At 37.7% G+C, this 12,758-nt stretch overlaps 1 protein-coding gene across 2 annotated transcripts in view; it reads left to right on the top strand.

The window, feature by feature from the left end:
* Positions 1-12,758, top strand: part of lrrn2 (leucine rich repeat neuronal 2) — a 47,525-nt gene that overhangs the window by 26,582 nt on the left and 8,185 nt on the right. The window contains exon 2 of one of the 2 annotated variants that reach the window (XM_056734459.1): positions 2,682-2,827. The exons of the other annotated variant lie outside the window; for it this stretch is intronic. The gene's annotated coding sequence lies outside the window, so the exon portion shown is untranslated. The remainder of the gene's footprint in view (positions 1-2,681; positions 2,828-12,758) is intronic. 2 annotated transcript variants of the gene reach the window in all.

Here is a 12,758-nt window from a genome sequence, read left to right as displayed (position 1 = left end):
GAGTATAGCTGAAGATGAATGCTTATGATGTCGTGATGTATTGAAAAAGCAATTTTGGGCCACAATGAACCTGCCAGCGAGAGTCTTTATAAGCCGAGTCATCACTATTTGAGAGAGGATACCGTGCAGCACTTCACAGCATAGCAAAAAGGAATACACACTAGAACATGAATTCATAAATGTCCTCAAAATGTACAGAGTCAGTCAACAGCAACAAAACTGATAGCGAAAGGTTGCAATTTTGCTGTTCTCAGCAGATTTTTGGTGGCGTACAGAAGTGATCTAAATGAAAACCGCATGTCAGGCAGATGCCAGGGAATAATCTGTTTGAAGAAGAAAAGTTGCACCTGTACTGGAGGGTGTCAGCTTGATATCTCACATCATATTCTCTATATATCTGCTGTAAGCACTCGGAAAGGATTTGTTTCCTAAACAATGTTTGGATTAAGAGCTGTGCTGTATTTGTGATTTTATCATAACAACATGTATATAGAAGATTTCTCGAATAATGTTCAAAAGTCAACTAATTGATTTTGTGTGCATACATTAGGAGAGAATGTACCGCCGATTGTTTGGTTAATACATTGTTCAAATTATGTTCTATTGTTTTCTGCTGTAGCAAGAAATGACAAGAGGGTGAGTGAATGATGACAGAATTTTCCTTAAAGGTGATGTTTATACCTGCCGTTACAGTGGTCATTATTAGCGGGCCCTTTTATTAATGGAATGCACCTCTATTGTTGGATGAAATTCCAGCAGTATCTTGCACCAGCTGTCATTGCTCTCAAAAAGCTGGCAAAACCTCAAATCCATATTGAAGGTGCATAAGAAAATGCAGCTTTATTTACAGGTCTCAACAAAATTTAAGTCAAAATAATTGAGGAGAATCGTGAAAAAATAATATACTGCAATCACTGTCTGGACAGTATTGGATTTTTCAAAGGAGAACTGAGTTGGCAAAAAAAGCGTCAGCAATTTGCTCTGTGATTTTCCTGAGGTTGTGAGAAAACATATGCAGGTATAATATGCATTACAGAAAAATGCATATTAGTCTCTAAAAACCGAGTTACTGAGCATCTTCAAATACACCCCTAAAAACAACACCATCAAGTTTTGTATGCAAAATGAAAGTCAACCAAGAGGGTAAAATCAAATAAATACAAGCGTTAATAAACTGCATGCTTAGTTGTGACATTTCCTATTAGCATGAGCTTGCAATTGTTAGTACGCTGCAAAAATCACTGCACAACACATTCAAAAGACAAAATGCCCTTTATATTACCTTGTATCCCCCTTATAATTTGCCACATTGTGTTTTACTGCAAACCATCCTATTGACCGAAGTGCACCGTTGCCGTCCTGCACACAAACACACAGCGGTTGAGTACTGAGAGAAAAGCCAGTCTCACTCGCTAGTATTTTATTGATTTTTCAAACAATCTGTGAACAGATCGACCCCGCTGGGTTGACATTGCTTTTATGTGCTAACTCTAATTAACATTATAGCACATAGGCTGCTATCCTAGGAGTCCTGAGCTAAAAAAGCAGCCTCAGCACACTCACTTAATTCTTCCCTGGCCTGAGCAAAGGGTTGACAGATCTTCTGCTCTCTCTCTGACCCCCGGTCTCTGGCAGGCTATCTTCTGCTATGTGTCAGGGTGCTTAATCGATGACCCATTTGTGGATCACTCTGCAGTGTAGGCTAAGCAAAGGTTATTTACTGCATAGATCAAAGAACCAATCTAATTAACAAAAAGCACATCTTTACCACCAAAAATGAAAGAAAATGCAACAGCCGGATGACATTTGGGATCTCTTACTATGCAAGGCAATAAATAAATCAGCAATTTCCCTTGTTTTCAAGTCAATGTTAAGAATGTTCGAAGACTATGAACATATACTTGTAAGTATTAAAATAACTTTATAAAGATAATCAGGCTTGCTTACAGAGAATATAACTTGAAAAAGTTTTTATGATTCAAGAATTCGCAGCGCAAAAAACAATCTCACAAAAAAAATCTTTATTTATTTGTATGATCTCATTTGTACATTTTAGTACAATCAGAGCCGTTAGGAGAGAGAGAGTCGTGTCAAATCCGTTGACTCCAATGGAATTGTTTTTTCACAGTGGTTCATGTCAATATTTCCCGGAAGTTACTAGGGGCGGGGCTTCAAAATTGCATATTTTTTAATCGGACGCTTTTGTGCGATTCACAGCGTACAAATGAGTAAAACAGTACGAGTTCCAGTGAGATCAGGTTATAAAATACTAGGAAGAAAAGTCTTCTTGCATATTAAAGAGTACATATTACATAAAAACAAATAATTTGAGAGTCAGTCTGTAAGTACGGTAAGAAAAACGTCCTATTATAACAAAATAATGGTGTTTTTACACCTTGTATGTAGGTAAACATGTTGTTGGACACTTCATAAACCAAAATAGGACATTAAAAATAAAGGACTATTTACTCTTTAAAACTAAAATAGGTACATGACGGATCACATTCTTTGGATAATGATCGCAAAACATTTACTTCACAATTGTCAATACGGTTTCTTGTTTCAAATGTGGGTAGAGTCTAGAGTCTTGTCTGTCTTCCCCTCAGGGCAGCCAGGAGAGAATTGAGCCTTTAAGCATTACCGAAGGTAGCTGATAGATGGCTTTGTTTCAATTATCTTAGGTGATGGGATAACACACACCCTTGGTCTCGAAGGAGGCATAGAAACAGAGAGCCACAAGGGCAGCAAGCCAATACAGGCAAGGAATGGAAAAGAGTCTGATGAAGAGATTTTCTCAAGCACAAGGATGATTCCCGTTCACTGCACGGTGAGTTTTAGACTCAAAACAAGAGTTAACCAATCAATAATAGACGAATCACTACTCGAGTCTTATAATAATCTTATTCTTGATGTTATCAGAGATCCTACTCTAAACGAAAGCTGTCTCCTCTTAAACAAATTAAAAGTTTATTAGTTAGCTGTTGTGTGCTGCGATCAATGCCCAGAGGTAAGAGAAGGACCATCTTGCACGCCGGGATTATTTCCACAACGCACTGTCGCATTATCCAACTGCGCGCTGGAAAGGAAAGGACATCATTTTGAGGGAGAGTAGAGAGTGTTGTGAGGGGGTCATCTGCCTCTAAGCAACAGGAACACGTCATCTGGACATGGGGTGGTCTACCGGAGAACATATGCTGCTTTAATACTGTACATTTCTTCAGTGAGCTTCAAATTGTTTCTCATCAAGCAGAAATGATTTTCATTACAAGGATTATGCATTTGTAGTTGGAAGTTGGAACAATTACATTTATATGCGGTAGCTCTAAGCCATGGACAACAGTCTCCAGAATAAGCCAAGCATCTTATGTTCTCATCCAAAGTGTTCTTTCCAAGCCAATTTGCCATGTAACCAAGCTGTGTTTCTGCACATACTCGGTCTGCCAAGGGATCACAGCCTATGGCATGAACTGTATGTGCAGGCAGTGTGACACCAGCCAGTATGGCAGAAGGATACACACACAGGCACGCACACATTGCATGATCTATCTATGTATATACTGTAGAGAAGTTCAATAAACTTCTTTTGTTTTTATACACGGCAAGTTATAAAACACTACAACCTAACAGTGGCGGACTGGGTAGGAAAATCGGACCAATTCTGTCAACGGGGAGGGGGGGGGGCGGGGGTCCTTGGGGGGTTTGTTTGGTTTGCATTGATGGGTTTGATGGCATCCACACACATGCATACGTGTCCGTCTGGATAATGCCTTTGCGTTTAGTGCATTTGCGTTTATAATACGTCCACCCCTATCACAGACTTTGACTCTTACCGGTCAGTCCACACCTGCAATCTAACCCTAAAAACCACACATTAACCTTCAATTTAAAAGAAAACATTCAGAACAAATTCTACAAGTAAAATAACATTCAACTTTGTCCTCAATATATTGTTAAGTAGACACGCACACGCAGTACGTCTGAAGGATCCGTCACATAAACATCCATGTAAAGTACAAAATAAGCTTATTTATCAATCCAATATTTTGATCATCAGAAGACCGAAGACCAAATACATTTCCAATATCTGCTTTACTAAAAACATGAACATGTTCTCTCACACACTTCTTTAGTTTACCTAAAATTTTAATATTATCATTATTTGCTCACCATCATGTTGTTAAAGACCTGAACATAGTTATTTTTTCTTTAGAAAGCAGAAAAAAAATTAAATACATTCTTCATGCCCTCGATTGTTTATATGTTGATGACTTATCAGTCCTTGCGCCTTCCAACACGGCGTTGTATTAAGACCAGGCCAACATTTTATTAATCTTAATCTTTATCATCTTTATTTATTTCATATCCTAATGTACCTCCAGTGAACTGTTTACTCAAGAATCACTGACTGAGGTAAGCATATTGATTTAAAGATTGTTCATTTAAACATACACAAAGACGTCTTCATTTTTTGGACAAGCTGTTTCTTTAAAGGATTTGAAGGATTGTTTAGGTCAGTAAATGCTTGACTGGGGTTATAGCTCAGCAGTAAGGGTGGTTGCTCTCTATGGCCTGCAGGAAGTTTTAGTTAATCAAACTTAAACCCTTGCACCAGGTCCATTGGTTTTGCTAGACTGAGGCTGAACTCCGTAAGGAGCTATAGTGTATCCATCAGCACAATGGAAAAAACAGGTCATCCATCAGTGCCAGCCCAGATCGATGGCTCTGGCTTCTGGAAGAACCATCTGATTCTATTACAAAAATGAAAATAAATTCGGAAAACAAACAGGACAAACCGGGCTTGTGGTGACACCTCTGAATTGGGGTGGCAGGGGGGTTTATTACTGCATGTATGCAAGTTAAGACAGTTTTTACAAACAGTCCTACAAAATCAGTGGTGACGAGGTAGAAACCTTGCAGCAACGAATCTGTCAAGTTTAATGGGCTGTCAAAAAAGAACAACATGTGGGTGAAAAAAAAGAATGAGGCTCTTTCTGAATGAAGGAAAAATAAATACCCCGCGATTCATTAATCTGATTCACTCTTGACCCTCATTGAAAAAACTCTGGCAGGTTGATATTGTTCTTCATTTGACAGGTAGGCAGATGCAGAGTTTAATATATTAGACAGGAGAAAAACACTTTGAGTTCTGGTAATGTAATGCAGCAGCAGACACGAGGAAACAAGGCAGAAACTGCTCAGCTTGAATATAACAAACGCTCGAGTGCTGCTGTTGTTGTTGTTATTGATTAAAACATCGCTAAGAAAGAAGGTTTTGTGTGTATGGGTTTGAAAGAGAAATGTGATCATTGAAGCTTTTTGATAGAAGGCTGGCTTCAAACTCCATTTCATAATATATAATAAAGTTGCATTTTGATTGCAAAGGATGCTGCTGAACAGATATTGAAAAAACACATTTAATAAAAGTACAAATGAAACAAAAATATATAGCTATATGTAACCTATGCATATGCAGTTTACATATTTGGACTACAAAAAAAATCTAATCAAACATTAGGATTACATTTTGATTTCAAAACGATTTTTTTTCACATTGTGAAATTGTACAATTTGATGCGATTAGTGGAAAAAATCTATACCGAAGCCGCTCAAACATAAAGTCATGAAGTTGTATAAATTCATATAATATATTCATACAAATTCTCAGCATGTACTCATCATTTTAAATCTAGGTACTGAACAATGGCGGTATCCATTGGTTTTGTGTCCATACAATCGAAGTGAATCGAAGTTCAAACTATCTTTCTTTGTATTCTGCAGATGAAAGAAATGATGAAACTTAATGATTAAAATTTTTGAGTGATTTATCCATTTTATTGTACTTGTATGAATATGCACATGGAGATAAAGAATGGTGCAGTAATAATCAAATATAAAAAGGCAGCACTTTTGATTTATTTTTATTGGTAAACACTTAAGATAAACATAGCACTTAGTTGTATATGGTAAAAATTCTGGTAAAACATTTTTTTTATATTTTAAGTCCCTAAAAACTAGCTGGGCAGACAGTGGAAGGTATCTCCAGTAGCCATCAGAAAGCTGCGTTTAAATTCACAATAGGACCACATTATAACAGCCGTGGAGAGCACATTTCCTGCATGTACAACAGTTCTCCAGGGCCTGAAAACAGCAGTGGGAATGGGATTGTGGGTAAAGGGGAAGTGTAGCCTACCAGTGTGAAGCGAAGATTATCCGTACCCCTCTTCACAGTTCTGACCTTGCTAAAGCTGACGGGAATACAAGAATGTGTTTTACAGCTCGGCTAACCACTGTAGTCACCTGAACCACACTGAGCGCAAGAGATGAAAATTCACATACACATATAAAGTCGTGGGGTGTGTAAAACAGGTAAAGCATCTTTTATAAACCCATAGCGCTATAAACACAAAACACACCAGCACAAAGCTATAATCTAAAAGGAAATTGTAATGGACATATATGCTAAGAGAACACTTCACCCCAAAGGGATAATTTTGTCATCATTTACTCACGCTCATGTCGTTCTAAACATGATTGTTATGGGATTGTCTTTGATAGGTTTATTTAAACTTCATTTGTTCTTGCGTGTCTTGTGACTAAGCATCATAAATGTAAAACTTCACACAATGGATCTAATGCTACGATATTTAATTTCAGAACTCCAGCAGGGAGTTCATCACAGAAAGCTATCACATGACATAAGAAGACTTAAAGTATAGCACACAAACTGTCTGAAATGTTTATTATACATTTGTTGTTTCGGCATTTTGGAGCTTGACAACTCCTATCCGCTTCCACTATATGCAAAGTAGCAGCAAGGATCTTAAAGGGATAGTTTGTCAAAAAAAATTAATAAAATTATATAATCATTTACTCACTCTCATTTCAAACGTGTATGGTTTGAATTCATCAGTAGAAAACAAAAGAAGATATTTCGAAGAATGTTTGGAACCAGTCAACATTGGAGCCCATTGACTTGAATTGACACATTTCTCAAAATATCTTTGTCCAAAGAAAAACGTGACAAAGACAGGTTTTGAACAACATGAGGATAAATAAAAGATGATTTTGGGGTAGCCTACCCTTTTAAAAGATAACATTTTTGAATTCACAGAACTCAATCGTACAAATTTATGGGTATACATAAACTAGTTATACAAGTTTTTTTCTTTATCATCATAGACCCCACTAGTGTTTTAAAGGGTTTTGTCCTAGTTTTCACAAGTGGAAAGGACACCCATATTGCACGCAACCTTGACTCAGATGATAGTGTGATTAAGCTCCCTTTAAGCTAAGGAATGGCAGGAGGAGGATGAAAGATGGAAGCGACTGGGGCAGTCAGAGTCAGAGATAGCAGAAAGCCTCCCAGGAGCGGCCGCTGACGTTGATGATTAAAACCAAGTACTAATGAAGATGAATGTAAGGACCACAGGCAAGCCTCTGTCAATATTATTGAGGGCTGTATGACAGAAGGTCACTCCAAGCATGAGTCGTCCTCCCCACCAGCAGGGGACCAGTTTGGATGACTTCGCCACCATAGCTAGCTTCATAGCGAGCTAATTTGAGCCGAGCGGGCAGCTGGATGCACACTCCACTCCCCTTTATCCCATTTCTTCCTTCTTCATAATGAATGGTCTTGCAAGCAAACCATGCTGACCCCTCCCTCATCTACCCAAAGCAATGAAAGTGTCAGCAATCGTTGAGGTTTGGTAATGGCACCATTTAGTAGAGCTGTCTAATTGTGCTGCACATTGGATTGTGTCTGCCACTTAGTATTTTTGTAGGGAAAGCGCTGCCACATAATGTTTCCATTCTGAGGATGGAATTAGCCATTCTTCACTGCTCTGCATTTATATTAGAGAGAACAAAAAGCAACTGATAAAGACTGAAGAATGGAACTGAGTCTGAATAGGAGATGTGTTGCTTTAGATCCCGCTCTCACTCTTTGGGGAGTAATAAAATGGATAGTTTTAGTCAGCGATAAATGATGAAGCACAGCTATGACCCGTTCAAATGTATGTGATCTCTTTACCCTCAGTAGGTCAGATCAATTTGAAGATGTACTTTACAATTTGAAGGTTTTTCAATAAACTTAATTTTATTATCACAGGTTTGTGTGTTTATAATACTACTGTATAACACCGTGCAATATGATGATGTGCAGCCTAATAAGCGTGTAGTGCCATACTTTCAGACAGAATTAAGTTGCACTGACCAGGGCATATTCATTACAAATGAAAGGGACAGTTCACAAAACAAATCTGTCACATTTACTCACCCTCAAGTTGTTCCAAATCTGTTAATATTTCTTTTAACACTTTAGTATGGGGACAAATTCTTGCTATTAACAGTTCTTGGCCATTATTGACTACAATAGTATAAGCATTACAATAGTCAGAAGTGCCCAAGAACGGTTTGCTTTCCTACATTCTTCAAAATATCTTCTTTTGTGTTCATAAGAAACAAAGACATTTATACAGATGCGTAACTGAAGACAGAATTTTCATTTTTGGGTAAACTGTTCCTTTAAGACCTTTTTGCAAAATGTTTTGGATTCAATAAGGGAAAACTCAAAAATACTGAAAAATGTGGTTTTCCCAATTCCTTCAGAATTTTAACTCAATTTTTTTTTAAACTTACAGTAATATTTGTGTCATAAGTAGTTAAAAGATTTAAAATATACAGTAAACCATGCAGCCAATGTTAAAAGTGAAAATTATGAAATCCACAAATACATTTAAGAAAAGTAGGAAAATAATGAAATACACACAGAATATTCAGGAACCCCTGCGGGGCTTTCCTGAAATATAAATAATGAAACATGAGGGTTGTTTCAAGACTTGCCCATTAATGAAAAACCTAAGGCCAGACTTCTCTTTCTATGAAACAAGTACTTAGAAACATTGCATCTTTAAACTAAAAGAGCTAGAAATCCATGCGTCTACAACCAGAAACCGATAATTGTATGAGTGCCTCATGTTTTACTAATCTAACTGACAGTTCTTTACAAGTCCAATGTAGATTTTCTTACCGTTAGGCAAAACCAAATCTCCTTAATTTCTCTATCAGTCAAACTGCTTGGAGTTTGAGAGAGCAGAGGACCGAAATTGTTTGATAAGTACTGCTGTCATTTTGCATCTCCATCCAGTATTCTGGCCTCTTTCATGCTTGAATGTGTTTCTGCTAAAAAAATGGTATTTTTACTTTTCAGTTCTCTGTCATCAATAAACCATGGACCAGAGCTGAAAATCCACATTGGTCTTTAAAGAAGACCTTATACTGGGTTCAGAAAAAAAATCCATCCAATTTTGGCACAATACATTTGTTGTAGTGACATGGAATCGTGAAAACGGGCATCAGTACCCAAGACTTGATCGTGTATTTTGTTTTATGGTAAAGTGTCAAAGTAACTTTAACCAACATCTGTGATGTTTTATAGCATCAATACTCCTTCTTTACAATGTTAATTGAAGGGACGACTACAACAGATTGAAAACAGATAAACCCTGGCAGACAGTTAGCAACCCTGAATTAGCATTGAAGGGAAAGTTCTTTTTGTGTTCAGCAGAACAAAGAAATTTATACAGGTTTCGACCAACCTGAGGGCAAGCAAACCATGACAAAATTTTCATTATTCTTTGAACTATCCCTTTAAGATAGCAAATCCTTCATTCTTACAATAAAACCGTACAAAACCCCGCTTCAGTAGTCATTACTCTTGTTTGTGAAAGTCATATGTTAGCTTTGCCTTCTCCGTGAAATCATGCACATCTTCAATGATGGAAATTACTGGTTGGGAAGCAATGTCTAGTCTGAAATTGTTTCCTGTCCACGACATGACAAGAAGTTAAAAGTCAAAATCGTATAATTGGCACGGTGACTTAACAAATGGTGTAGTCGGGCATAAATGTTTCAGCAAGGTAGAGGGTTATGCGAGGTACTGATGGAATTTGTCATCTGAAGGAAGTTAATGGATTTTGAATGATTGTTCATTTTTTTGATGTGGGTACAGATAAAAGAAAAGACAGCTAGAAACATTAAAAAAAGCAAGATATGCTTTAAAATGACATGTTATACAGGAAGGTTCCACATGAATGCATGGATTTGAGTGATTGGCGATTAATGTTAGCTGCCTGAAGAAGCAGACCTGTTATGCAGAGCTCCTTCAACTTTCACACTGACCTTGTGAGAAAAAGAGGCAGATCTCCATGGCAACTCTGCAGCAAGCACTGCAATAGCTCCTTCCAAGAAATAAATGATAGTGGCACTGCAGAGGGTAGCAACAGAGAAAGAGAGAGAGACAGAAATATCACAACTTTTATAAGCACAAGAACGTGTACATTTAAACGTGCTCGAAAGCCAAATTGTCAGCTAGATCATACAGTCATTTACTTTAATAAGAGCTCAGAAATCCACAGCTTTTGTGAAGAGCTGCTATCAACTTGATGTGTACTTCTGCCGCAGCACTCATCTCATTATTACAAAGGTCAATATTCTTCAGAAGGTGAATGAGACTATACGACACTAGACTGAAATTAAAGTATGTGGGGAGGTGACGCCGCAGTAAGAACAGAAAAAGTTTGCATCCAGATTTCAATATAAACTGCAGAGGTTTGCCAAAACAATTTAAAAGGAAAGTGATGTACATACAGAACATGTTTAGGGTCAGCTGTGGATTTTGTTGATGAACACTGTGACTACAGGACACCGAATGTAATTTTGTTTCCTGTCGCTTTAATATCGAATCATTTATGAGTGGTCTGAGCTTAGAGGGTCTTCTGTCTTCATAAAGGACGGATCATGGACCGCGGCCATGGATTGTCAGGGACCTCCAGCAGAGTGGCCCACGGCGCTAGACCATTGGAAATAAGCCACTGCAGATGTAAATGTTCAAATTGTTCATAAGACAAACAAATAACACTTCAATATGTGGCATTGACTAATGCTAAGATGCAGAAAAAAACACACACATGAAAAATGCTATCAGCATCTTCTCAGTGTTTACAGTGCCTTGAACCCTTTATGGAGTTGTCGCCGTACATTCGTGTTTCTTTCTTTGACATTTTTTTCTTTTACATATATTACCTTCAAAGCTAACTCTTGTAAATGCAACATTTTGAGTTTACTCGCCTCATTCGCGTGTCAAATTCACTTCACTACACACAGGCCTGCTTCATATCTCTACTCTCTAAGCTGTCGTATATAGTATTATATTAAAACAATTTACCCAAATGAACAATAAATAGGTTCTTAAGTTCTATAATTGTTTTATACTAAATTATTTTTGTGTTTCTGTTGGCAGACTACAAAAACTTTGTTATAGTGAGTGAACTCGACCCCTACAAACAACGCACCACCAGTTATTTTCATTGAACAGCTAAAATCCGTCTGTGTTGTAGTTCACACGTCAATAGTCTTGGCGTTTCATAATCATAAATGCTCAATCAAGGTCAATAAGTGATTAGTTCTTGGAAACACTGTTTGAACATGGGAACTGTGAATCTCATTCATGCGTCAGTACGGTCTTCAGCTCCTTCCCTCTGGTGGGCGCTCACATTGTAGAGTAGACGGAGAGGCGGTGCTGCGCTGGCAAGGCTAAAACTTGCTCTGCCATGGCGGTAGAAGTCATGCAGAATGTTTCGCTAAGTCGCCAATTATTCAGAAAGTAGCTAGATGAATCTATGTTTAGATGAAACTACAAAATTAGCTTCTTGGAGACATATGCAGAATAGTTCATCCAAAAATTAAGATTCTGTCATAATTTACTAACCCTCAAATTGTCCCAAACCTGTGTAAATGTCGAGTCTTTGCATTGATTTAACGTGTAAATCACTCGCGTCATTCGCGTTTGGTCTGAACAAACAGACAGTAAGACTAGCATTTATCTCTCATATCTTTCATGCAATGTCTCTTTTGCTGTTGCGACATAGACGTGATTAAATGATTAATAAAACTCTGATCACAAAATGTCTGAACATTAAGGAGATCAGTTTTGCCTGAAAGATAACCGATCTCAGCCTTCATACGTCAGACTGACAGAATAACAAATCTGTATTATCTGTGAAATTCTTCACAGCTTTAATGGATGATTTTTTCGTTCTTGCTCTGAGTGATTCCATCATGTTCCATCAAGTGCATTATAATTATACAAAGAGGCTTACGAAACCCTATTATGTGTGTTTGCAGCTCACACGCGTTCCTTTTCTAACGTAGGTGAGCTCTTTAGTATAAGTCTCATCCCAAGCCATGTGTCTAATCAGAGGGTTTTAAAAAAGAAGGCAGCGAGGACCCTTTCAGGCTGTGAAGTCGAGCCAGCAGCCAGAGATCCTTTGAAGTCATGATAATAGAATAGCGCTCACCTCACCCTTCCCTGGAGGAATTACCCGAAGCCCCGGTATGGCAGGCTTCCTCGGATGTTGGCACATCCAGAAGAAAATGATATTACTTAAATGTTGCAGTTTCACAGTTTGAGAGATTTTCTCAGAGTCCTCTCTGTTTTCTTTGTCTCAGGTGTTTCTACTGAAATGATGTATGCAGCAGACACACATAAGACAATTGTTGAATTACAGTAGAGAAAAGAACTGCAATTATGAATACAGATGCAAAATTTGGAAAATGTACTTACTGAAATCTCAGATTTTGGTATCTTGGCAAATCTGTGCACAACGTCTTGACTCTTTCGAGACAAGGACATTTTTTAAGGACATACATCAAAAAGGCAGATTACAGAATAACTGTCACAAACAGCTATAACAAAAATC

This window comes from Triplophysa dalaica, chromosome 21 (genome assembly GCF_015846415.1).
Source record: "Triplophysa dalaica isolate WHDGS20190420 chromosome 21, ASM1584641v1, whole genome shotgun sequence".
Classification (NCBI taxonomy): domain Eukaryota; kingdom Metazoa; phylum Chordata; class Actinopteri; order Cypriniformes; family Nemacheilidae; genus Triplophysa; species Triplophysa dalaica.
The sequence above is the reverse complement of the archived record's forward strand: the minus strand, read 5'-3'. Positions and strand labels throughout refer to the sequence as shown.